Source organism: Lagenorhynchus albirostris, unplaced genomic scaffold (genome assembly GCF_949774975.1).
Source record: "Lagenorhynchus albirostris unplaced genomic scaffold, mLagAlb1.1 scaffold_238, whole genome shotgun sequence".
NCBI lineage: Eukaryota > Metazoa > Chordata > Mammalia > Artiodactyla > Delphinidae > Lagenorhynchus > Lagenorhynchus albirostris.
The window spans coordinates 171,419-196,654 of NW_026783627.1; the positions used below are offsets into that span (position 1 = coordinate 171,419).

At 47.8% G+C, this 25,236-nt stretch overlaps 1 long non-coding RNA gene and 1 pseudogene across 1 annotated transcript; one reads left to right on the forward strand and one right to left on the reverse strand.

The window, feature by feature from the left end:
• Nucleotides 1–18,991: 18,991 nt before the first annotated feature.
• LOC132514370 (U2 spliceosomal RNA) lies at nucleotides 18,992–19,097 on the forward strand (annotated as a pseudogene).
• An 877-nt stretch (nucleotides 19,098–19,974) lies between these two features.
• On the reverse strand, nucleotides 19,975–24,724 carry LOC132514365 (uncharacterized). Its single transcript, XR_009538760.1, has 2 exons — nucleotides 23,300–24,724; nucleotides 19,975–21,758 (listed from the first exon to the last, which is right to left on the reverse strand). It is a non-coding gene; the product is annotated as an uncharacterized LOC132514365 (long non-coding RNA).
• Nucleotides 24,725–25,236: the final 512 nt, after the last annotated feature.

A 25,236-nucleotide genomic window follows, 5' to 3' on the forward strand; every position in this document is an offset into this window, starting at 1 on the left:
GGCTTAGGATGACCCTGAAGAAGAGATGGGGTTTGGGCAGTCGGCATGGAAGCTAGAGAAAATTCCAACTGGGCAAGGAAGGAGTGGGCACTATAAATGGGGGACAGGGAAAAGACTGGAACACAGGGTTTGGACTGGGAAGCAAAGAAGATGCTATAAGACAGGTTCGAGGGGTGGGTTAGAGAGAGCCTGATGGCCCACCAAATCTTTTAAGCTCCACTCTGTGCCACTCACGTGCTACAAAAGGATTTATTTCAGTGTGAGGTAAGATGTAAGTGCTACTTTAAGAATTTAACTGAACCAAAATGGCCTGGGGACCAGGATGCTAGTCTACTGTTATAGGGGAAAAAAGCCAACATAAAATGGTGCATTAGTCTGTTTGGGCTGCCATAATAGAATACTAGAGACTGGAGGCTTAAACAACAGAAATTTCCTTTCTCGCAGTTCTGGAATTCTGCAGTCCAAAATCAAGATGCCAGCAGAGTTGCTTTCTTCTGAGGCCTCTCTTCCTGGCTTGCAGACAGCTGCCTTCTCACTGAGTCCTCACATGGTCTTACCTGTGTGTGTGCATGGACAGAGAGAGGCCGCTGATGTCTCTATCTTCTTATAAGGACACGAGTCCAGTCTGATTAGGGCTTCACCATTATGACTTTATTTAACCTTAATTACCTCCTTAAAGACCCTATTTCCTCATACAGTCACATTAGAGGTGAGGGCTTTAACTCAGGAATTGGCAGGGGCGGGGCGTTTCTGCCCTATGTGAGAGGGCTGGGAATGGCACAGAGCACATCCCGCTGAAGGCTGTGCCTGTGCTGCCCTTCCCACCTTTTCCAGTGGTAAGATATAGGCAGAGAGGGAAGAGCGTTCTAGAACAGGCTTCATGACTTGCTTCAGTTCAAACCTATTCAAACCCAAGGACAAGCATTCACTCTTGTGGACCAGCACAGCTTACCAGATTTTCAGGGGTTGGGGGAGAGTTTAAAGCCCAAATAAAGTGTTCATTTCTCGTTGGCCGGGGGCACAAGCCGCCCACACAGTGTGGGCAGGTAGCTCCCTCAGCATCCAAACTCCCTCTGTGGGGAAATGAAACCCCCGGGGTCATTTGGAGGAAAGGTGCAGTTTCAATACACCCATACAAAGGGAGTAGAGTCATAAGATTTATTACTTTCAAAAATAGATAACTAATGAGAACCTACTGTATAGCACAGGGAACTCTACTCAATGCTCTGTGGTGACCTAAGTGAGAAAGAAATCTAAAAAGGAGGGGTATATGTATACGTGTAACTGATTCACTTTGCTGTACAGCAGAGACTAACACAACATTGTAAAGCAGCTATGCTCCAACAAAAATTAATTTAAAAAATAAAAAAAATGATTTATTACTTATATATCCCAGAAGCAAAGGGACACAGTGAGCCGGGGGAAGGGCAGTCTTCCACCCCAGGTCACAAGCCAGCAGGAGCTAGAGCGGGGTAGCAAGCACCTAGTCCTTACAAGGTGATTGGGGCAGAGGCTACTAACTTTTCACAGGCTTAACTCTAAGTGGTTATTTTTTTTTAAACATCTTTATTGGAGTATAATTGCTTTACAATGGTGTGTTAGTTTCTGCTTAATAACAAAGTGAATCAGTTACACATATACATATGTTCCCATATCTCTTCTCTTTTGCGTCTCCCTCCCACCCTCCCTATCCCACCCCTCTAGATGGTCACAAAGCCCCGAGCTGATCTCCCTGTGCTATGCGGCTGCTTCCCACTAGCTATTTTACGTTTGGTAGTGTATATACGTCCATGCCACTCTCTCACTTTGTCACAGCTTACCCTTCCCCCTCCCCATATCCTCAAGTCCATTCTCTAGTAGGTTTGTGTCTTTATTCCTGTCTTACCCCTACGTTCTTCATGACCTTCTTTTTTTTTCCCCTTAGATTCCATATATATGTGTTAGCATACGGTATTTGTTTTTCTCTTTCTGACTTACTTCACTCTGTATGACAGACTCTAGGTCCATCCACCTCACTACAAATAACTCAATTTCGTTTCTTTTTATGGCTGAGTAATATTCCATTGTATATATGTGCCACATCTTCTTTATCCATTCATCTGTTGATGGACACTTAGGTTGCTTCCATGTCTTGGCTATTGTAAATAGAGCTGCAATGAACATTTTGGTACATGACTCTTTTTGAATTATGGTTTTCTCAGGGTATATGCCCAGTAGTGGGATTGCTGGGTCGTATGGTAGTTCTATCTGTAGTTTTTTAAGGAACCTCCATACTGTTCTCCATAGTGGCTGTATCAATTTACATTAAAAAATTTTATTTAAAACCCACTTAGCTCTAAATTTTTAAAAAATTTTATTTATTTATGTTTTTTGGCCACACAGTGTGGCATGCAGAACTTCCCTGACCAGGGGTCGAACCCATGCCCGCTGCAGTGGAAGCTCAGAGTCTTAACCACTGGGCCACCAGGGAAGCCCACTCAGTGGTTATATTAAAAGGTTCCACCGGGGAAGGCAAAGCAGGAACCTGTGGGGATACCCTAAACCTATCTAAAAGTCCAGACTCTGAACTTTTGGTGTTAGTAGGGTCACCATACTGTAAAATGCCTAGGCAGCCACTCAGAAAAACAAAATTTTTTCCTCAAAGTTGTTTTTCTCATCACACCTTTCTAGTTTTGACCCTCTTGCATTATTATCCTAGCTAGGACAGGAGGTGACATGATGCAGCTGCAGGAAGGGCTTGGGGGAAAAAAGCTCAGTGAGGGCAGCCTGGAGTGGAGTAAGATAGATCCTGGGTGAAATCCCAGCTTCACCACTAGCTGTGTGACCTTGGGCAAGTGACCTCACTCTCTGAGCTTCCATTAAAAAAAAATTTCCATTATCAAAATTTTAAACAGAAAAATAGAAAGAGAATACAATGAACACTTATACATCCGCCCAGATTCAACAAGTCTAAACTCTGCCATATTTGCTTCAACTAAGCCACTTTAAAGTAAATTACAAACGCTAAGAACCATCGTCCCTAAATACTTTAGCATTTGTGTCCAACAAAAGAGAACATTTTCCCCCATAACCACAAAACTATTACGCCTCAAAAAGACAGTTCCCTGGGACTTCCCTGGTGGTCCGGTGGTAAAGAATCCACCTTCCAATGCAGGGAACTCGGGTTCGATCCCTGGTCAGGGAACGAAGATCCCACATGCTGCAGGGCAGCTAAGCCCACGTGCCACAACTACTGAGCTCCCACGCCTCAACTAGAGAGCCCGTGTGCCGCAAACTACAAAGCCCACACACCCTGGAACCCACGCGCCACAACTAGGGAGAGAAAACCCGCACGCCACAGCTAGAGAGAAGCCCGAGCCCGCACGCTGCCACGAAAGATCCCACATTGCCACAACTAAGACCTGACGCAGCCAAGAAAATAAATAAATAAAATAAATAAATATTAAAAAAACAATTCCCTTATATATATATATATATATATATATATATATATATATATATATTATTTAATATTCTGGCCATATTGAAATTTCCCCAATTGTTCCCAAATTATATTTTACAGATGGTCCATTCACACCAAGATCCAATCAGAGACCTTGCATTGCATTTGGTCATTATGGATCTTAAATCACTGAGTTTCCATTCTGCTCATCTGTAAAATGGGAAAAGAATAGTACATACCTCACAGGGTACACAAATTAGACATAATACATGTTAAGGGGTTAGGCTAGTGCATCCTAAAAAGTACACTATTATTATTAGCTTCCTTACTGGACTTGCTCTGCTCAAGGCAGCAGTGCATTGGGATGGAGTGTCTTGAGATGTCAGTAGCATGGGCTAGAGATAATGAGGCAACAGGTCCCAGCATCCTCAGGGATGTAGACCCACAAGCTGCATTTTGCCCAGCCCTGGCCTGGGGATGGAGGGAACCAGTCTCACTTTGACCACCTTCAGCACCCCCGATTCCTGGTCCAGCCCTTGCTCCCCCTGGAAGCTCTGCTCCCTCAGGAACTGCTCCACGGTCTGCACAGTCTCCAACACCTCTTTTTTCCACTTCTGGCTGGGATGCAGGCAGTGAGCCACGAAGGAGTTCAGCCTGGAAGCTGGGGTGACAAAGAGCTCCGGGGGCACTGCCATCTCTGTCTCGAGAGTACCACTGGTGGCTAGCTCTATACCCACACACCTACCCAGCTCCTGGCACACACACTCTTCTTTAAGGGGACTCCTCCTCAGCTGACCTCCAGCACCCTGTGGAACAAAGGACCAGAGTGGAGAGGAAACAAGGGGTGTCTGGCTGACCAGGGGATCCTCTTCCTGGAGGCCATTCACTGCAGCTGGGGTACCGAGGGACACTGGGTGAAACCACCTTAACAGGTGGGGCTTTTAGTCACCCTTTCTGCTGTAGGTTTCCTTTCTCACCTCTTAGTTTCCCTTTTACAACTTGGAAACTGAAACTGGCTTGAGGATGGCCCTGGGAAAGGCAACTCCCCCAGGAGATGGGAGTTGGATGGTATCCACCAATCCCATCCCCACAAGCTTGTCACCCAAAACAGGCTCAGTAAGAGCAGGCACTCGCTGGAGGTTGGGCTGAACAGTGGGAATTCTAGGGTTCCGCAGAACAAACTCTGGAATTCCAGTCTGCCCTTTGCCGGACTCTTAACCTCTCTGACTCTCACAGAAATAATCCTTAAAATGGGTTTAAGAATAATACCTACCCCATAGGTTGTGTGGATTAAGCAAGAGAACATTTAGCAGAGAAAACATTAAGTAAATGCAAGTATTGTTATTCGTTCACTGTACATCTATTGAGTGCTGGCTGGGTGCCAGACATTGTGCGAAGAAGACAATGTAAGACGTGGTTCCTGCCCCAGGGGCTCCCAGAGCAGTGGGGGAGACAGAGGAGACACAGAGAGTCCAGTGTCCTGTGTACTAGGAGAAAAGAGGGCACAGAAACTTGGTGGAAATTCAGGCAGAAGAGTTTCTTTGGGGTCACCTGTGGTGTCAGTGAACACCTGCTTGAGATGAGTCTGAAAAGACTGGGAATGCGGCCACGAGACAGAGGGCACAAGACGGGATAAGGCCGAGAAGTGTGAATCATCCTGCCATGTGCCAGGACTCGGCTGTCAGATCCACGTTGGCATGGAGGGCAGGGAGGGGAGAGGGGAGAGCTGTGCCTGGACAGGTGGGCAGGGGTTGAAACTCGGAATGCCATTCATTCATTCATTCAACAAACATTTGTTGAGTGCCCGCTATGTGCCAGGCAGGTGTCCTGGGGATACAGCAGTGAATAGGCAAAATTCTCGGACTGCAGAGAGCTAACACTCTAATGGTGGAGACAGATAATAAACAGGATAAATAAGTAACATTATAATAATTAAGACGGTGATAAGCGCTAATCAGGAAAATAAAGCAGGGAAAGAGGTTAAAAGGTACTGACTACGTGTGTGTGGGGGGTGAGAATTGGTAATGTTCAGGGGTTCAGTCTCAAGAAAGGTGGCTAGCGAAGGTCTGAAAAGGAGACATTTGAGCAAAGACATGAAGGAGGCGAAGAGTGAGCGGTATGTATGTCAGAGGGAAGAATGAGAGAAAGTGGGACTTCCCTGGTGGTCCAGTGGGTAAGACTCCACTCTCCCAATGCAGGGGGCCCAGGTTCGATCCCCGATCGGGGAACTAAATTCCACATGCATGCCGCAGCTAAGAGTCTGTATGCGGCAACTAAGAAGTCCACACGCCGCAACGAAATATCCCGTGTGCCGCGACTGAGACCCGGCTCAGCCAAAAATTTTAAAAAAATAAAATAAATAAAAACAATTAAAGAAGAATGGGAGAAGGAACAGCAAGTGCAAAGGCCCTGTGGTGGCAGTATGCCTGGTGGGATTGAGGAATAGCAGTGTGACTGGAATGGAATGATCAAAGGGGGAGAGTGGGAGGGGATGAGGTTTGAGTACAAGGGTAGGGGGCAAATTGTGTAGGATCTTGAAGACTACTAAGACTTTGGCTTTTACTCTGATTGAAATGGGGAACCACTGGGGAGTTCCAAGCAGAAGAGGGACATGGATGGACTTTCATTTTAACGGTATCACACTGGCTGTTCGTGGGAAGATTGGATTAAAAGCAGAGGGTGGGGAGTGGAGGTGAGAGCAGAAGCAGGAATTCAGTTAAGAAGCTACTACAACAGTCCAGACAAGAGATGTGGCGCCTTGGATCAGAATGGTAGCAGTGAAAGGTAGGGAGAAGTGGTATGATTCAATTTTCTTATTATGGAAAATTTCAAACATGAACAAAAGTAGAATAATACAATGAACCTCCACGTACCATCCCCCATCTTCAACAATTATCAACATGTAGACAGTTTTTTAAATGTTTATTCAGGTCTTCTGCCCATTTTAATTTTTATTGGCCACCCGGCATGCGGGATCTTAGTTCCCCAACCAGGGATTGAACCCATGCCCCCTGCAGTAGAAGCACAGAGTCCTAACCACTGGACCACCAGGGAAGTCCCAACCTACAGACAATCTTGTTTCAATGATATCTCCATCCACATCTCCCCTCCTGTATTATTTGGAAGTGAATCCCAGACCTCATATCATTTCACTGGCTATATTTTGAGTATAAACAGGTCTTGCTAAAGGATAGAGTGTGATGTGAGAGAAAAATTAGAGTCAAGGACCACTCTAAGGCTTTTGGCCTTAGCACTGGAAGGATACAATTGTCCTTAACTGAGAAGAGAAAGACTGGGCCAGGGCACAGTGTAGGCATGAAGGTCGGGAGCTCGGCTTTGGAAGCAAACTTGAGTGTCTAGTGAGATCCGAGTTGGCTAGGGAGTTGCATATTTGAGTCTGGATTTCAGGGACGAAGTCTGGGGTTGGGATACAAATGACCAGCATAGATATATTTAAAGCCATGAGGCTGGGTGGGTTCACCAAGGGAGTGAGTATAGAGCAAGGCAAGAAAAGGACCAGTGACTGGGCCCTGAAACACTTAATAGTATTAAGTGATTGGGGAGAGGCAAGCATCCGGCAAACAAGAATGCGAAGGAGTAGCCAGGGAGGTGGAAGAAAAATCCGGAGTGTGTTTTGATAGCCAAGTGGAAACATTGTTCTAGGAAAGAGAAAGTGATCCACTGGGTCACATATCAGGTGAATCTGCGCTGACTTTGTCCTGAGGGCAGTGGCAAATCAGAGGAGCGACCAGAGGTGAAATGACCATTCTGGAAAGATTGGTCTGGCTGCTTCTGTGGGGAGGATGGATTGCAGGGGGCAGGGGTAGATATGTAGGGAGAGGTGTCAGGACACTGTACAGTGATCCAGGTGAGAGGGAAGGTGACCCGGACTTGGCTGGAGAAGGGATGGGATTCTAGGTCTACCTTGGGGGAAGGGTGAACAGGACTTGGTGACTACAGGTAGGAGGTGAGGGAAAAGACAGGATGGTTATCAGCTCTCTGGCTTGGGTACCTGGGTAATGGATGGAGGGTACTATTAACAAAGGGAGGAAGATACAAGGAGGAGTGGGAAGTGGGGAGGTCTACAAGGGTAGCTGTTTAAGCCAGAGAGCTTAAAATAGTTGTCCACATTGCCTAATGCTTCCGATAAGTTCAGGAATATAGGTCTGAGAAGCACCCAAGAGGCTAGTGGTGACCATTGTGGGTGAAATGTAAGGGAGAGCTGGGAGCAGAAGCCAGATCTTAGGTGCGGGGTTGAAGAGTAAGTTGGGTGAGGAGGATGGAGACCAGGAGTGTAGATAACACTTTCAAGAATTTTGTCGTGAAAGGGAGGAGAAAGACCAGGTGTTAGCTGGAGGAAGTGGTGGGGTGGAGGGTGTTTGTTGTCTTAAATACCATTTGGGGGGAAAAAAAACCCTCAATCATGACACGTTTCAATTTAAACTCTCCAACTGGCTAACCCCAAACGGAAAGAATCACATTTTTAATTACATAAATTCTAAAAGTCTCCATATTTTCAAAGTTTGGTAGTGCCTGGTCCTTAAACAGTCCTATATTATAACGGTTTAAAGAGCAGTGGCAATTTCGCAAACCAAAGTCAACAATAAAGTGAGATTCCAAACATTTGTCCTATGTTTATAATGACAGATAATGAGCTTCAAGGCAATATAAAAGTTATTCAAACAAAAGTTATTCAAACATTCAGACCTTACATCTTAGTTTAAAACATTTTTTTGAAGTATAATTGATTTACAACACTGTATCAGTTTCAGGTGTACAACATTGTTATTCAATATTTTTACAGGTTATACTCCATTTAAAGTTATTATAGGCACTTCCCTGGTGATCCAATGGTAAAGAATCTGCCTTCCAATTCAGGGGACACAGGTCTGATCCCTGGTCGGGGAACTAAGATCCTACAGGCGGCAGGGCAGCTAAGCCCGCACGCCACAACTGCTGAGCCCATGTGTCCTGGAGCATGCAGGCCACAACTGGAGAGAAACCTCCACACCACAACGAAGAGCCCACGTGCTGCAATGAAAGATGCCGCACGCCTCAATGAAGATCCTGCGTCTCGCAACTAAGACCCAATGCAGCCAAAAATAAATTAAATAAATAATAAACCTTTGAAAAACTAAAGTTATTATAATATATTGGCTCTATTCCCTGTGCTGTACAATATGTCCTTGTAGCTTGTCTATTTTATACACAGTAGTTTGTACCTCTTAATCCCGTCCTCCTATTTTGCCTCTCCCCACTTCCTTCTCCCCACTGGTAGCCACCACTTTGCTCAATAGACCTTACATATTAGTTTTGATTCATTTCATTATTCATTTTCATGAGATATCTGGGAGTTCAGCAGCTTTCAAGATTTCAAAAGGGGGAATTCCCTGGCAGTCCAGCGGTTGGGACTCTGGGCTTTCACTGCCAGGGACCAGGGTTCAACCCCTGGTCTGGTATTTAGGAACCTGCAGGCCTCGCAGTGTGGCCAAAAAAGAAAAAAAAAAACGATTTAAAAAGGGAACATGGGGCTTCCCTGGTGGCGCAGTGGTTGGGAGTCCGCCTGCCGATGCAGGGGACATGGGTTCGTGCCCCAGTCCAGGAAGATCCCACACACCACGGAGCGGCTAGGCCCATGAGCCATGGCTGCTGAGCCTGTGCATCCGGAGCCTGTGCTCTGCAACAGGAGAGGCCACAACAGTGAGAGGCCCGCGTACCGCAAAAAAAAAAAAAAAAGGGGGGAACATGCAGTCGATTGTGTATTGGTTTTATGGTTTGTAGAAATGCCACGCAGTTGGGCACATTTCTATGGCGGTGCGGGAAGAGCTAGTAGTTAGGAAGGGTGTGGGCTGGGTTTTAGGAAGGAGGATGATGCATAAAGATGGGTTTTCTCTTAGCTTGTGTTCCTCCAAATGCAGAGCCTGAGACAAGGATTTGCATGAGACTTGTTTTGGGAAATGATCCCAAAGGACAGGTGTGGGGGATTGAGAAGGAGGAAAAAACAGTCCAAGAAATATCATGAAATTGATCACTACTGTGGGCAGCTGAGCTTTGATCCCACTGGGGACCCTCTAAGGAGCAATGCAGAACGTGCCTCAAAATTATCCACCTGAGAGGTGGAGGAGGGGAGTATGCACTCACTGCACTCGCTGGTTCCTGTCTTTCAATGGGCCAAGGCTTACCCCCTGGGGTGTTAACTCCCTGGAACTTCCATATTTGCTCAGAATTACTTGGAAGGCTTGTTAAGACACAGATTGCTGAGTCCCACTTCCAGAGAACCTAACTCAGGTAATTCTGGGCTAGCTGCTGAGAATTTTTATTTCAAAGAGGTTCCCAGATGATGTTGATTCTGCTGGTCTGGGGTCCGTACTTTTGAGAATCAATAACTTAGAGGTTTGAACTTTGAATGGTGACAACATGGGGGAGAAGGAAAGTTGACTCAAAGTCATGGAGTTGTGAGCCAGCATTCAGTGTTCTGGAATTGCAAGTGTTTGGCCACGTCTGGTATGTTTTGAGAGTGACGAGGAGAGACTGAGAGGTCAGCAAGAGCTAAATGGTCAAGAACCCTGAATGCCAAGCAAAGGAACTTGAACTTGATTCTGTAGGTAATAGGAGCCATTGGAGAATTTTAAGCAGGGGAGGATTCTGTTTCTATTTATGCTTCAGAAAGAGCACAGTGGTCTGGGTAGAAAGGGGTGAGCTAGGGGGACATGACCATAGAAGTCTACAAAATGAACAGCCTGATCTTGGCACTCGTGGGGATGTGGGGCCTCTCTTAACGAGCATGATGGTGTCACAATCCTTGATGTGCAGTCTGAGAAGCTATTGATTCCACAGTTTCTGGCCCCGGGACCCTCCATGTAAGGTCCTCCAGCCTCTTCAACCTTCTCTTTCAAGTCGTGGATGGAGTCATCAGGGTCAATGGTGTAAGGCTTGCCCTGGCCACTGGAGTCCTTCATGAAGACCTGGATCTCAGGAGGGAAGGTCTCCAGCACCTGGAGGCTCCTGAAAGGAGAGACAGTGGTGTCCACTGGGGCCACATGTCCTCTTGTTTTCATAGTTTTGCCATTCCCAGAATGTCATATGGTTGGAATCATCCAGTGTGTAGTCTTTTCAGACCAGTTTCTTTCAACTAGCAATATGCATTTAAGCTTCTTCCATGGCTTTTCATACATCACCACTCACAGTAACAAATTATTTTTTTCTTGTGATGAGAGTTTTTAAGATCTACTCTCTTAGCAACTTTCAAATACACAACAATATTGTTAGCTATAGTCACTACACTATACATGACATCCCCAGGACTTATTTATCTTATAACTTGAAGTTTGTACCTTTGGACCACTTTCAGCTATTTCACCCACCTCCCACCTCTGGCAACCAGTCTATTCTATGTATCTGTGAGTCGTTTCTTCTTTTTTTTTTAAAGATTCCACATATCAGTGATCTCATACAGTATTTATGTTTCGCCCTCTGACTTAATGCACTTAGCATACTGCCCTCAAGGTCTATCTGTGTTGTCACAAATGGCAGATTTCCTTCTTTTCATGTGGCTGAATAAAATTCCATTATCTATCTATCTATCTATCTAGCTATCTAGCTATCTAGCTATATCTATCTATATCTATCTATCTATCTAGCTAGCTAGCTAGCTAGCTAGCTAGCTAGCTATATCTATCTATATCTATCTATCTATCTATCTATCTATCTATATCTATCTATCTATCTATCTATCTATCTATCTATATCTATCTATCTATCTATATATCTATCTATCTAGCTATATCTATCTATATCTATCTATCTATCTATCTATCTATCTATCTATCTATCTATATCTATATGTCACATTTTCTTTATCCATTCACCTGTTGGACACTTAGTTGTTTCCTAGTCTTGCTTTGCCTATTTTATTTTATTTTTTTACACACACTGCATGACATGCGGGCCTTAATTCCCTGACCAGGGATCAAACCCATGCCCCCTGCAGTGGAAGTGTGGAGTCTTAACCACTGGACCACCAGGGAAGTCCCCTGCTTTGCCTATTTTAGAATCAGATTATTTGCTTTTGTTTGTTTGTTTGTTGCTATGGAGTTGTTTGAATTCCTTATAGATTTTGGATATTAACCTCTTATCATACATGTGGTTTGCAAATATTTTTTCCCATTCCTAGGTTGCCTTTTCATTTTGTTGATTGTTTCTTTTGCTCTCCAGGAGCTTTTTAGTTTGATGTAGTCCCATTGGTTGCTTTTTGTTTTTGTTGCTTGTGGTTTTGTTGTCATACCCAAAAAATCATCACCAAGACCAATGTTAAGGAGCTTTCTCTTTATGTTCTCTTCTAGGAGTTTTACAGTTTCAGGTCTTACATTTAAGTCTTTAATCCATTTCAAGTTAATTTTTACAAATGGTGTAAGATAGGGGTCCACTTTCTTTGTTTTGCATGTGGGTATCCAGTTTTGCCAACACCATTTACTGAAGAGACTATCTTTTCCCTGTTGAGTATTCTTGGATCCCTGTCAATTAGTTGCCTGTATGTGTGTGGATTTATTTCTCGGCTCTTGATTCTGTTGCATTGGTGTATGTGTCTGTTTTCATGCCAGTACCATACTATTTTGATTACTCTAGCTTTGTAGTATAATTTGAAATCAGGAAAAGTGTTGCCTCCAGCTTTGTTCTTCTTTCTCAGGATTGCTGTGGCTTTTGAAGTCTATTGCAGTTCCATACGAATTTTAGGATTGTTTTTCCTATTTATGTAAAAAATGTCATGGGAATTTTGATAGGGATTGCACTGGATCTGTAGATTGCTTTAGGTTGTATGGACATATACTCTCCGAGTGAGATGTGCATGTAAATGATTTGCCTAAGACCTATTAAAGCAAAACAAAAAAAGTCAAAGAAACTGCTACATTAGAAAATACTAAACGTGTAGAGTATGGGCGGCTGGTGTGTGCTCGGGATGACCCAGCCCCCTCCAGGCCAGAGAGGTGGGTGGGAAGTAGCAATTACAACAGACAAGGATGACCCTCCTTGTTTACCCCTCCCTCTGGGCCCATTTTATTCCGGGCTGCATCGTTTAAACTCAAAACACACTTTTAATATAGGGCCCTTGTAGCCATCTTGTTGTGCTACTCTTCACAACCCATGAGCAGGGTCACAGGAAACTGTAAACAGGTCTGGCTTTCCATGCTACCACTCATACAAGCCAGTGCTTTTCCACACTTGATCTACAGATCACAGACACGTGAGGATTATGCAAAAGAACAAGAACAAAGCTTTATTATAAGTTTCACATCGAAACAGGGTCCACACGAGGCCCAGCCTGGGAGGAGGTGGACACTGATGGCCTCGCCCCAAAGTTATTGGCTCAGGCCAACTTCCTCCTCTTAAACCCCAAGGTAATGAATCGAGACCTGGAGGAGAATGACTTGGTCGATGGCCCAGTGGTTTTTTGTCCAGCCACGCCCTGGGCAGGTGATGAGGGGGCCCTAAGAGCAAGGCTGCACCTTGCTGTGCCCACTGCGGAGCTGAGGCTGATAGGAGTAGAGGCCGGAACCGACACACCCCTAAAGTCAGCCTTGGCTGGGCATGGGCTGCGCCCTCCGCTGGAAGTAGGGGGGCCCTGCCTGGGTGCGCCCCCAGGGATGTGATGTAAGATGGGGGCAGTAGTGCCTCCAAACCTAGGCTGCTTCTTAGGGCTGGGTCCCATGGTCACCATGGGGTGGCTCTGGTGAGGCGGGCCCCAGGAGTTCAGGCCCACGCTGCCCCCATTGCTGTGTGTGGTGCTCAGGGGCCCCCTCTTTCTTGATGTCACGCTGAGAGCTGCAAACATGCAGCTCAGATCATCTAGGGCAGCCGCTCTGCTCCCAAAACCCAGCTGTGTGCTGGCATGGGTGCCCACGGTGGAATTTCTGGATGATGAACACCCAGAAGATGCTTGTGCGGGGCCGCCCGAAGCTGGGGGGCCTGGAGCAGAGGCAAAGGCTGGGGCTTTCCGTTTCCTCTGCTGGGGAGAGCTGCCACAGGCGGTGGTTCCTCGCTGCTGCCAATCAGGGCCCCCAGGGATGTGAATTAAGATGGGGGCAGTAGTGCCCCCAAACCCAGTCTTCTTCTTAGGTCTGGGTCCCGTGGTCACCATGGGGTGGCTCTGGTGAGGAGGGTCCCAGGAGTTCAGGCCCACGCTGCCCCCATTGCTGTGTGTGGTGCTCGGGGGCCCCCTCTTTCTTGATGTCATGCTGAGAGCTGCAAACATGCAGCTCAGATCATCTAGGGCAGCCGCTCTGCTCCCAAAACCCAGCTGTGTGCTGGCATGGGTGCCCACGGTGGAATTTCTGGATGATGAACACCCAGAAGATGCTTGTGCGGGGCCGCCCGAAGCTGGGGGGCCTGGAGCAGAGGCAAAGGCTGGGGCTTTCCGTTTCCTCTGCTGGGGAGAGCTGCCACAGGCGGTGGTTCCTCGCTGCTGCCAGTCAGGGCCCCCAGGGATGTGAGTTAAAATGGGGGCAGTAGTGCCTCCAAACCCAGGCTTCTTCTTAGTGCTGGGTCCCGTGGTCACCATGGGGTGGCTCTGGTGAGGAGGGTCCCAGGAGTTCAGGCCCACGCTGCCCCCATTGCTGTGTGTGGTGCTCGGGGGCCCCCTCTTTCTTGATGTCACGCTGAGAGCTGCAAACATGCAGCTCAGATCATCTAGGGCAGCCGCTCTGCTCCCAAAACCCAGCTGTGTGCTGGCATGGGTGCCCACGGTGGAATTTCTGGATGAACCACCCCCAGAAGATGCTTGTGCGGGGTCGCTCGAAGCTGGGGGGCCTGGAGCAGAGGCAAAGGCTGGGGCTTTCCGTTGCCTATGCTGGGGAGAGCTGCCGAGGTCCCCGATGGCATAGGTCTCACCCCGCAGCGCTCTGTTGATGCGCCGGAACACTGCTTCCTTCTCTGAGTCTAAGTCTTCGGCGGTGACCCGGAAACCCGGCTCAGGGGCTGGAGGCAGCCTCAGAGGCTCCCCTCGCCTGTGCGGCAGCAGAGGAATCCTGCGTTTTCGGGGCCTGGGACTGTCAGATGTGCAGGAGCCCTTCCTCCAGGGCCCTTTCTGCCCTCTTGCTGCCTCTGCATTTTTGTCAGGCTGGCTTTTCCTCTGGGAAACCACCGGAGCTGCAGAGGGCGATGGAGGGCCCTCCTCGCCCCCTGTCTTCGCAGACTTCTGGGGCAGCCCTTGCGGTATGGCGGGACCCCTCCTTCTTTCCACTGGCAGGAAACCTCGGGTGGAGCTATATGAGCTCGTGATGGCGTTTCTTTGGGGGCAGGAGCTCATACAAGAGGTCTGTTGTTTCCTGGCAGATCTGTCCTCTGCCCACTTGGCGTGGAGGTCTCTCTGTAGAGGTCCAGGCCTGGGCACGAAGAAAGAGCCCCCCAGGGGCCTAAATGCAGATCGTGCGCCCCCGGTGTCATTGGGGCTTCTCTGGTCATCGTTCTTCCCTGTGACTGTGGGGACTTCCTCCTGCTTGGCCATCCCTTGCCCGCTCTCTCCCAGGGCCCTCAACACCGTCTTCTCTGTGCTGTAGTTCGGGACACAGCTGGCTGTCGTGGCCGGCACTGGCTGCCCCCGTGCCACACTGAGAGTGACTGTGTCCACTGCGGACACTGAGCTGCGGGACATGGTGGAGGTGCGAGCACCCATCACTGCCTTCTTCCGATGGCCTCGCCTGAAGATGGAGATAAGGATCCCCATAAGGAGTGCAGCGTCTGCGGGATGGTAGAATGGGGTCTCAGAGACTCTGTGGCAAAGCGCAGATGGCAGAGTCACTGGACACTTGTGGGCCGGCCTGCGAGTGGATAGCCGGCCATAGACAGCTGGGTGACCCGGGCCGGCCACGGGAAGTTGGTGGGCGCGGGGAGCGGGCTGGGGGCAGCCGAGCCCTCCTGGCAGGTGCTGGTCCCCCAGTGCCCGGGACGAGGGTGAGGGGCAGGGCCTACCTAAGTAACTGCTCCTAGAGAACTTGGGTGAGGTCGGTCCGTGAATACAGAGCTGGGCTCCGAGCACTCTCCTTCAGCTGCCAACTCGGCCAAAAGCGGAGTGCGCTCTCTTTGGCCTGTTGCCTTTTTATACTCTGAAACCTGTGAGCGAACAATGGGCGTGCGTTGGCGGGGCGCAAAAGTTTAGGGAGGGGTGGCGCATGCGCAGAGTACACGTCAGGCCCTGGGGCGCACAGGTGAGGATGCGCGCCCCTGGACCGTCTAGCGCTTCTGAATCTCCCGGGGGTCTGAGGGCTGGAGGTGTTTGCCTTGAGGGTGATGAGCTTCTTGGCAGGACAGCTGGCCCTTCTCCCCTGGCCGCGCCCCAGTGCTGTCGGGGTAACTAACTGTACTGGACGGGATCCCCGCCCAGCAAAGTGGAGCAAGGTTGCTGGCTGTGCAGTTCCCACAAGAGGCGGCAGCTTTGGCAGCAGCGCCTCTGCGTCCTCCTGCCCTTTCCCCTGGCGGCACTGGAGGGGAGCCGCTAAGAACGGAAGTGCCCACACCATCCAGATCCTGCTGGGGTGACACCTGAAGTGGTGGCCAGGGCTGGCTGAGAGGGCCATACTTACCATATGGCCCAAAAACCCACTCCTAGGCAATTAACCAAGAGAAAAACTTTTCACAAAACACATATGTGAATGTTTTAGCGTTTTAGCTGTCTTGTCCACAATTCCTAAATATAGGACTATTGAGGTTATCCAATTTTCTTGAGTTTGTCATTTTTTAATTGTTCTTGGAATAACACTATGTATACGTATTGTTTCACAGTCTAGAGTTAATATTTTACCAATTAAATAAAATTCAGCAGGCTTACATCCATATAGATTCTTTTACCTTCCACTCTTTGTTATAGCTGTCAGACGTGTCACCTTTATATGACGTCAACGCCACCCTCTGAGACTGTGGTATCCTTTTTTCATACATATACAGGGAATTCCCTGGCGGTCCAGTGGTTAGGACTCAGCACTTTCACTGCTGGGGCCCCGGGTTCAGACCCTGGTAGGGGAACTAAGACTCCTTAAACTTAACCCCACTCTGGGGCAATGTCCCAGCCAGGCAGAAACTGCAGGTGGAGCTGGAGACCTTGAAGAGTTTGGCTATACTTCCAGCTCAGCCCAAAGCCCAAGGATGATTCTGGACTTTCATTCTGACTCGTGCATTTCAGATCTTTCTGGGTTTGGACCTGGTATATATGTCCCTCCCAGCCCGCCCTGCCTGCCCCTTCAGTTGTCACCCCAGCAGGATCTGGTTGGCTTGGGCACTTCTGGGGTTTTTTGTTTGTTTGTTTGTTTTTTGCACTTCTGTTCTTAGCGGCTCTCTCCTCCAATGTTACCAGGTGGGAGGGCAGGCGGACGCACAGGCGCTGATGCCAAATCTGCCACCTCGGGCGGCGGCTGCTGAGCCAGGTACCCTGCTCTCCAGCTTTCCTGCTCTGGTGGCCGGGGACCCATCCTGTACAGTTAGAGCCGGCCGGGGGAGAAGGGGCAGCTGCCCTGCCAAGAAGCTCATCACCCTCAAGGCAAACACCTCCAGCCCTCAGACCCCCGGGGAGATTCAGAAGCGCTAGACGGTCCAGGGGCGCGCATCCTCACCTGTGCGCCCCAGGGCCTGACGTGTACTCTGCGCATGCGCCACCCCTCCCTAAACTTTTGCGCCCCGCCAACGCACGCCCATTGTTCGCTCACAGGTTCCGGAGCTGCATCCCAGCAACAGGCCAAAGAGAGCGCACTCCGCTTTTGGCCGAGTTGGCGGCTGAAGGAGAGTGCTCGGAGCCCAGCTCTCTATCCAAGGACCGACCTCACCCAAGTTCTCTAGGGTCAGTTACTTAGGTAGGCCCTGCCCTTCACCCCCGCCCGGGCACTGGGGGACCAGCACCTGCCAGGAGGTTTCGGCTGCCCCCAGCCCGCTCCCCGCACCCACCGACTTCCCGTGGCTGGCCCGGGTAACCCAGCTGTCTATGGCCGGCTATCCACTCGCAGGCCAGCCCACAAGTGTCCAGTGACTCTGCATCTGCACTTTGCCACAGAGTCTCTGAGACCCCATTCTACCATCCCGCAGACGCTGCACTCCTTATGGGGATCCTTATCTCCATCTTCAGGCGAGGCCATCGGAAGAAGGCAGTGATGGGTGCTCGCACCTCCACCATGTCCCGCAGCTCAGTGTCCGCAGTGGACACAGTCACTCTCAGTGTGGCACGGGGGCAGCAGGTGCCGGCCACGACACCCAGCTGTGTCCTGAACTACAGCACAGAGAAGACGGTGTTGAGGGCCCTGGGAGAGAGCGGGCAAGGGATGGCCAAGCAGGAGGAAGTCCCCACAGTCACAGGGAGGAACGAAGACCAGAGAAGCGGCCCCGATGACACCGGGGGCGCACGATCTGCATTTAGGCCCCTGGGGGGCTCTTTCTTCGTGCCCAGGCCTGGACCTCTGCAGAGAGACCTCCACGCCAAGAGGGCAGAAGACAGATCCACCAGGAGACCGCAGACCACTTGTATGAGCTCCTGCTTCCAAAGAAACGCCATCACGAACTCATATATCTCCACCCGAGGTTTCCTACCAGTGAAGAGAAGGAGGAGTCCCGCCATACCGGAAGGGCTGCTCGAAATGTCTGCAAAGAAAGGGAGCAAGGAGGGCCCTCCGTCGCCCTCTGCAGCTCCGGTGGTTTCCCAGAGGAAAAGCCAGCCTGACAAAGATGTAGAGGCAACAAGAGGGCAGAAAGGGCCCTGGAGGAAGGGCTCCCGCACATCTGACAGTCCCAGGCCCCGAAAACGCAGGATTCCTCTGCTGCCGCACCGGCAAGGGGAGCCTCTGAGGCTGCCCCCAGGCCCTGAGCTGGGTTTCCCTGTCGCCACTGAAGACCTAGACTCCGAGAAGGAAGCAGTGTTCCGGCGCATCAGCAGTGAGCTGCAGGGTGAGACCTAGGCCATTGGGGGCCTGGGCACCATGCAGCCTTCCTGTCCCTTTCTGCTGCCTGCCACAGGGGCTGCTTCTCCGCAGAAAATGTTTCATAGTTATTTCTATTTTAATATGATCATGGTACATTAAAATGTATTAGTGCTTGCCTGTGAACACTAAGGTCACTTGTAATTTTCTATATTGTTCTATATTTTTGTGACTAAAGGCATTACTTGGGGGAATTAAAAGAATATCTTGAAGCGATTTTGGCTTTTGATCTGCCACTAATTGCTATTTAACCTTAATTCAGGGGTCGGATTCTTTGACCCAAGGAAACAGAATAGTATAAAAAGAAAGAATGTGAGTGTCAGATGGTGGCAGTGATTAAGTATAGCAAGAGACGCCTTTGCAAAAGTTACTGTTGGTCCCAGAAGACTCTCACTTAGCTGTGTGACCCTGGGCAAGTCACTTCACCTAAATCTCTGAATTATAGGGCTGTGCTGATGATTTAAAAGTGACTGAGCACGGTGGACACTCGGAAATCCTGGGTTCTCAATAAAGCCACTGCCCTGCTCTTTGGTCCTTTGGAATTACTAGATTAGTAAAATTTATACTTGACAGTAATTTTAGCTTAAAGTTTATTTTGTCTATTTCATCTCAGCCTTTCGGCTAAGATCAAGTGTAGTACCTGTTCTTGTCAATTTAAATAGCAAGAGAAAAGAAAGGAAAATAACGGGCATGCCCCCACACTCTTCAGACTATAGGAGCCTCTTAACCTGTTCCTTTGTCCAGAGACACAGGCCATTTCTCAGTGAAGGCCTCTGCCATCACTGAGGTTGCAGGGGAGATGTGGTAACTGGGGAGAAAAAGACCAATGGGGATGACCCCCTCACTCCTCAACATCCAAGCCCCCCACTTTCTCACTTGTCTGGCTAGAAATAAAAGGTTGATCCCATGGTTTTAACTTTCAGCTGTTGCTGGACTTTGCATGCCTTGCCTAAGCTGGGAGACAGAGGCAGGAAAAAAAACCCACCATAATCACCCTGTTACGGGCTGTTATTCAACTTTGGACTTCCAGGCCCCATCTGCCTGTTAGCGTTCACTTCTTAGAGTTTCAAGTGCATGCTGTTTGTCCTCTATCTTGCCCCACGCGGCTCTCAAGCCTTCGTAATATGACCACATTTCTCGTGCCACATGTAAACATTCTAACACTTTGCAGATACTGAATTAAAAATCTATTATTTACATTGACTTCACCATTTTCATTTTCCTGGTGTGTTCAGTAGAAAATTCAAAATTACATATGTGCCTGGCATTATGTATTTTTTGGTGAGCAGTGATCCAGAGGATGGAAATGTATGCCTCCTTCGACTCCTTAGTAAAAAAATTAGTAAATACAAACCTTAAACTTAACCTCACTCTGGGGCAATGTCCCAGCCAGGCAGAAACTGCAGTGTGTCTTGGAGAAGGTCTTTTGCATTGAGATAGTAGGATGCTCTTTTAGCTTCAAGAACGTGGATGTTGTTGAGTTTAACCTGGTATAAGTTCAAATTAGAGTGTTTTAATTTTAGGATGTTAAAGGTAATCCCCATGGTAAACACAAAGAAAATAGCTATAGAATAGTCCCAAAAGGAAGTGAGAAAGTAATTTAAATATTTTATTGTAAGAAATCAGCTAAACACACACAATGAAAGATAGGAATGCAGGAAATGAGGGGCAAAAAAGCTTTGGGCAGATGGAAAAGAAACAGCACAATAGCAGAAATAAATCTTTTTTTTGTCAGCAATTACTTTAAATGTAAATGCATTAAACTCTCCAATCAAAATACAGAGATTGGCGGAATAGGTAAAAACATATGACCCAACTATATGCTGTCTACAAGAGACTTACTTGAGATCAAAAGAATCAAGCAGGTTGAAAGTTAAAGGATAGAAAAGGGAATTCCAAACTCAGTGAGAAAACTCAAATAGTAACCAAGAGAGCAGAAGTGTCTATACCAATATCAGACAAAATAGACTTTGAATTTAAAAATGGATCAAAGAGTTAAATATAAGAGCTAAACTATACAAATTTCTGAAGAAAAAAAGGGATAAATCTTCATAGTCTTGGATTTGGCAATGAACTCTTAAATATGATAGCAAAAGCACAGGCAACAAAAGGAAAAAGAAATTGGACTTTATCAAAATTAAAATCCTTTGTGTTTCAAAGAACACCATCAAGAAAGACATAATACAACCTTCAGAATGAAGGAAAATGTTTGCAAGTCATATATCTGATAAAGCCTAGTATTCAGAATATGTAAAGAACACTGGCAACTCAACAATAAAATGTCAAATAACCAAATTTTAAAAATGAGAAAAAGAATCTGCATAGATACTGCTCCAAAGAAGATACAAATTGCCAATAAGCACATGAAAACATGTCCAAAATTATTAGTCAAAATTATGCAAACTGAAACCACAGTGAGATACCACTTCATACCCACTATTGTGCCATATAATTTTTTTAAAAACAAGGGTTGGCAATGATGTGGGGAAATTGGCACTTTCAAGCATCACTGGTGCAAATATGAAAAAGAAAATAGTTTGGCCCTTCCTCAAAAAGTTCAACACAGAGATACAGTATGGCCCAGGAACTCCACTCCCAGGTATATGTCCAGGAGAAATAAAAAACATATGTTCACACGAAAACTTGTACATGAGTGTTATATTGTCATATCATTATTCATAATAGCCAAAAAGTGGAAACAACCCAACTATTCGCCAACTGAGGAATGGAAAAATAAAATGTGTTATATCCATACGATGAATATTATTCAGCCATTAAAAGGGTGAAGGACAGATACATGCTACAACCTGGATGCACCTTGAATACATTTTGCTTACTGCAAAAGTCAGACACAGAAGTCCGCACATTGTGTGGTTCTATTCATATGAAAGGTCCAGCATAGGAAAATCAATAGAGACAGAAAGACCCAGGGCTGGGGTGAAAGGGGAGGACAGAATGAGAATGACTGATACTAGGTATGAGGTTTCTCTTGGGGATGATGAAAATGTACTGGAATTAGAGATGTTGATTGCAAAACCTGAGTACACTAAAAGCAGCTGAATCACACAGTTAAAAAAAATGTGCATTGATGGAATGTGAATTATATCTCAATCAAAGGATAATATGACAACATTTTTATAGTCATTACTCTTGATCAGTTTCAGGATGGAATTCTCACAGTGACTTCAGTGGAGTGGCTTGTATGGGATGATAGTTGAGGCTCAACCCTTTGGGACTAGATGTTCATTTTGAGCTGTTGAATGACGGTGGGGGCCAGCCAGTATATTTTCTTCACGGAGGATCAATCCCCATATGTATCCTTGGTTTGAATCCTTGTCTTTTTCTTTTCATATTCCTGAAACAAGTTCCTAGGAAATACATTCACAATAGTGAGAGGTGTTGACATCTTCCTGGCAAAAGTCTTAACTTATTCACAGGTCAAACTTCAGAGCTCCTTATTACTAGCTGCCCGGGGAGTCCCCTGAATCAAAGTAGGGCTTATGAAGATGGATCTTGCATTTTAGCGTGCACTTAAAATACCCAACAGGCTGATCACGTGGGGAAAATAACTTTATTTACATGAGACAAGTACAAAGTCAGCACAACACAATGAGGGAGAGTATGGGTGCTGGTGCCTGATGGCCTGAAATCAAATCCTATTTGAACACCACGTGTACCTGGGAAGGTTAGTTACTTAGCCCTTCTGTTTCTCAGTTCCCTGGCCAAGGATATGGAAATATTAGTAGGACCTGCTTATTCGTATTATGTTCTGAGGCTAAAAATTAGTAAATACAAAGCCTGAAGAAAAATGATGGGTACTTCATAAGTGCTACCTACATAAACGTTCAAGTATTAAATGCCTGGAAGAATAAGTAGGTCGTCTCCAGAAAGGGCACCTAGGAGGCTACAAACAGGAGGATAGAGCCTACTTTTTCACATTGATGACATGAGTAAGAAGTTTTAGAGTCATGGAAAGAATATTATTTCTTGTGATGCACTGTGGGGTGGGCAGAGTAGGGGCTGTGACCCATATTTTATGGTTCAGGGCACTGAAATTTAGACAGATTGAGTAACTTGCCCAGAGTCACAACACTGATGAGTGATGGGTCTGAGGCAGGGGAGGGATAGAGATTCCTGAACACATGGACATGAGATCATGCCCTGGATACACAAACCAAGAGCTCTCCTCACTCCCTTTCCCACATCCTCCTGCCCCAAGGATGCTGCAGGGAGACAGCTGGTACTCGGAGGAGGTGCCTGGCCCAAGAGAATGGCTCAAATCTGGACCCACCTCCTGGCTCTACGTTTCAATCCCTGACCCCAAATACAATGTCTTTCCCCCAAATGCAGACCCCCTGATGGACCGGGGTATCCAAATGTGTGTGCATCTTCCCTCCCTTCCCCCTCAGCACTTGATTCTAGCAGCTGATTTGCAGTGAGACTTCCTGGTGGTCAGGTGACCACCCTGAATGACCAGTAGTCTACTTGACTCCCTAACTGACTCAAAACCCAGGACAGTCCAAACCAACTGCCCACATGACAGTTGCACAGAGAATTAGCATCATCTTCAACTGATCAAACCTGGATGATGAGCAGTTAATATTCATTAGCTGGGAACAGGGTCTACTGGGCTGGTGTTTTGGTGGCTTAACAGATGAAGTTTACAGGCCCCCAGGGGCTCACTGACTAGAAACTGACCAATCATCTGAGCAGCTTGGACTAAGGCCTGGCTAAGAGCGGGCAGTGGCTGCATGGGCTCTGAGTGGGCACCTTCCCTGCCCAATCCTCCCTCAGCCAGATCCAGGCTCTGCTGTACAAACTACAGCCATTCTCCTGAATCTACTTGCTGGTATTATTTCCACAGTACCTTCAATGGAGTGGTTAGTGGGGGTGCTATTTGTGTCCCTACCCTGTTGTTTGGCCAGATGCTGATTCTGATGTGCCTGAACCACCGCTGCGGATGGCCAGCAGATTATCTTGATCGCAGATGATATTCTTGTGCATCCTGTGTTTGACTCCTTTATAATCTTCCTTTTCTGCTTGGTACCCGAGTCATGATCCAGGAAAACACAACAAAAACTGAGAGAACTATTGATATGTTGCTGGGAGAAGACCATGCAGAGGTGTCAATTCATTCCCAGGTCACACGTCTGTTCTCTTTGTTCACCAGCCTCCTAGGGGAGTCTAGGGGAGTCAAGTGAATCGAAGCTGGGCTGAGAAGAGGGTGTTGCAATGTGGTGTGCACTTAAAATAGCCAGCAGGCTGACTGCACGGAGACATGACTTTATTTAGTGAGATAATACAGAAAGGGAGCACAGCACAGTGACCGACAGAGTGGGAGCTGGTGCCTGATGGTCTGGATTCAAATCATACCAGAAGCCACATGAACCTGGGAAAGTTATGCAGACCCTCTGTCCTCAGTTCCTTGTTCTGTGATAATGGAAATGTCAATAGGGCCCACTTATTAGTATTACATGATGAAGCTTAATACAGCAAATCAGGTAGACCCTGATGAAAAATGATGGTTACTTCATAAGTGCTACCTAAGTGTGCAAATATTAAATGTCTGGAAGAATAAGCAAGAAATGTGGTAGTGCTGCCTCCAGAGAGGGGACCTGGATGCCACAGGGCAGGGGAGTGGGGAAGGTTATGGGTGTGATGCTTTAGAGCTTGTGAAGAATATCTGTCATCATCTCCTGTGATCCCCACATCAGCCCCGTGGGGAACTCATGGCAGGTGCTGTGAACCGTATTTTATGGTACATGGCACGAAAATGTTGAGATTGTAAGTGACTTTCCCGGAATCGCAAAGCTGATGACAGATGGATGTGGGACAGGAATGTAGTTGGTTCCCTGGGACAGAAATCCCTGAACCCCTGAATCCTCTAGATGGTGCTCTAGACCCCTGAGCCCAGGGCTCCCCTCCCTCCATCCCCCCAATCCTCCTGCCTGCCCCATGGTTGCTCCAAGGACAGGAGGGGTCTGAGCCAACAGGAGGGCCCATGCCTGACCTGCTGCCCCCCTTACATGTTGATCCCTGACCCCACAGCTCTTAAATATCCCTGAAAGAAGGTCCCTTGAAGGATCAGAGGGTCCCATCTACGTCCCTCCTCCCTCAGCGTCTTCACACACTGGGTGAGCCTCCTGGTGGTCTGACCAGTGGTCGGCTTGTCTCCACGTGGCTCAGAGCCCTGGTCTCTCCAAGCCAGTTGCCCACATGGCACGTCTCTAACAAATTAGCTTGGTCTTCAACAACCAGCCCTGGATGCACAGGTAGTGCTGATTAATGAGGACAGTGGCCTGCTGGGCTGTGCTTGGTGGTTTAGTGGGTGAAGCTGGCGTGATCGCCTATTGATGTGAGCAATTGTCTGAGTAGCCTGGGCTACGGCCTGGCTGGGAAGGGGCCGTTGCTGCACTGGCTCTGAGGGTGCACCTTCCCTGCTCATCCTTCCTCATCAAAATCCAGCCCCTACAAACTCCTCATCCATCCCTAGACCCTGCAGTGGCACAGGAGAGAGGCCCATGCCCTTCTAGAGGGACCCCTCCATAGCCACAGCCTAGAGACCCCATCCCAGGACTGTCTCTGAGGATGACCCAGGCCCTCCTAATCTCTGTCACCAAATGTTCATTCCACTAACCCGATGGCATTGTCCCTTCTCTCCACGTTCCCAGGCAGCGCCCAAACACCCAGTGATCCTGTTCACATCAACCACTGGAAATACCGCCACGAAATCCCAGTTTCCTTCCTTTCTGAAAACCTCTAGATTTAGACTGCTAATATTTGCTTTTGGATTTTGACATCGACATTCAGAAGTGTTTAGCCTGTAATTTCTCCTGTCCTGTAATA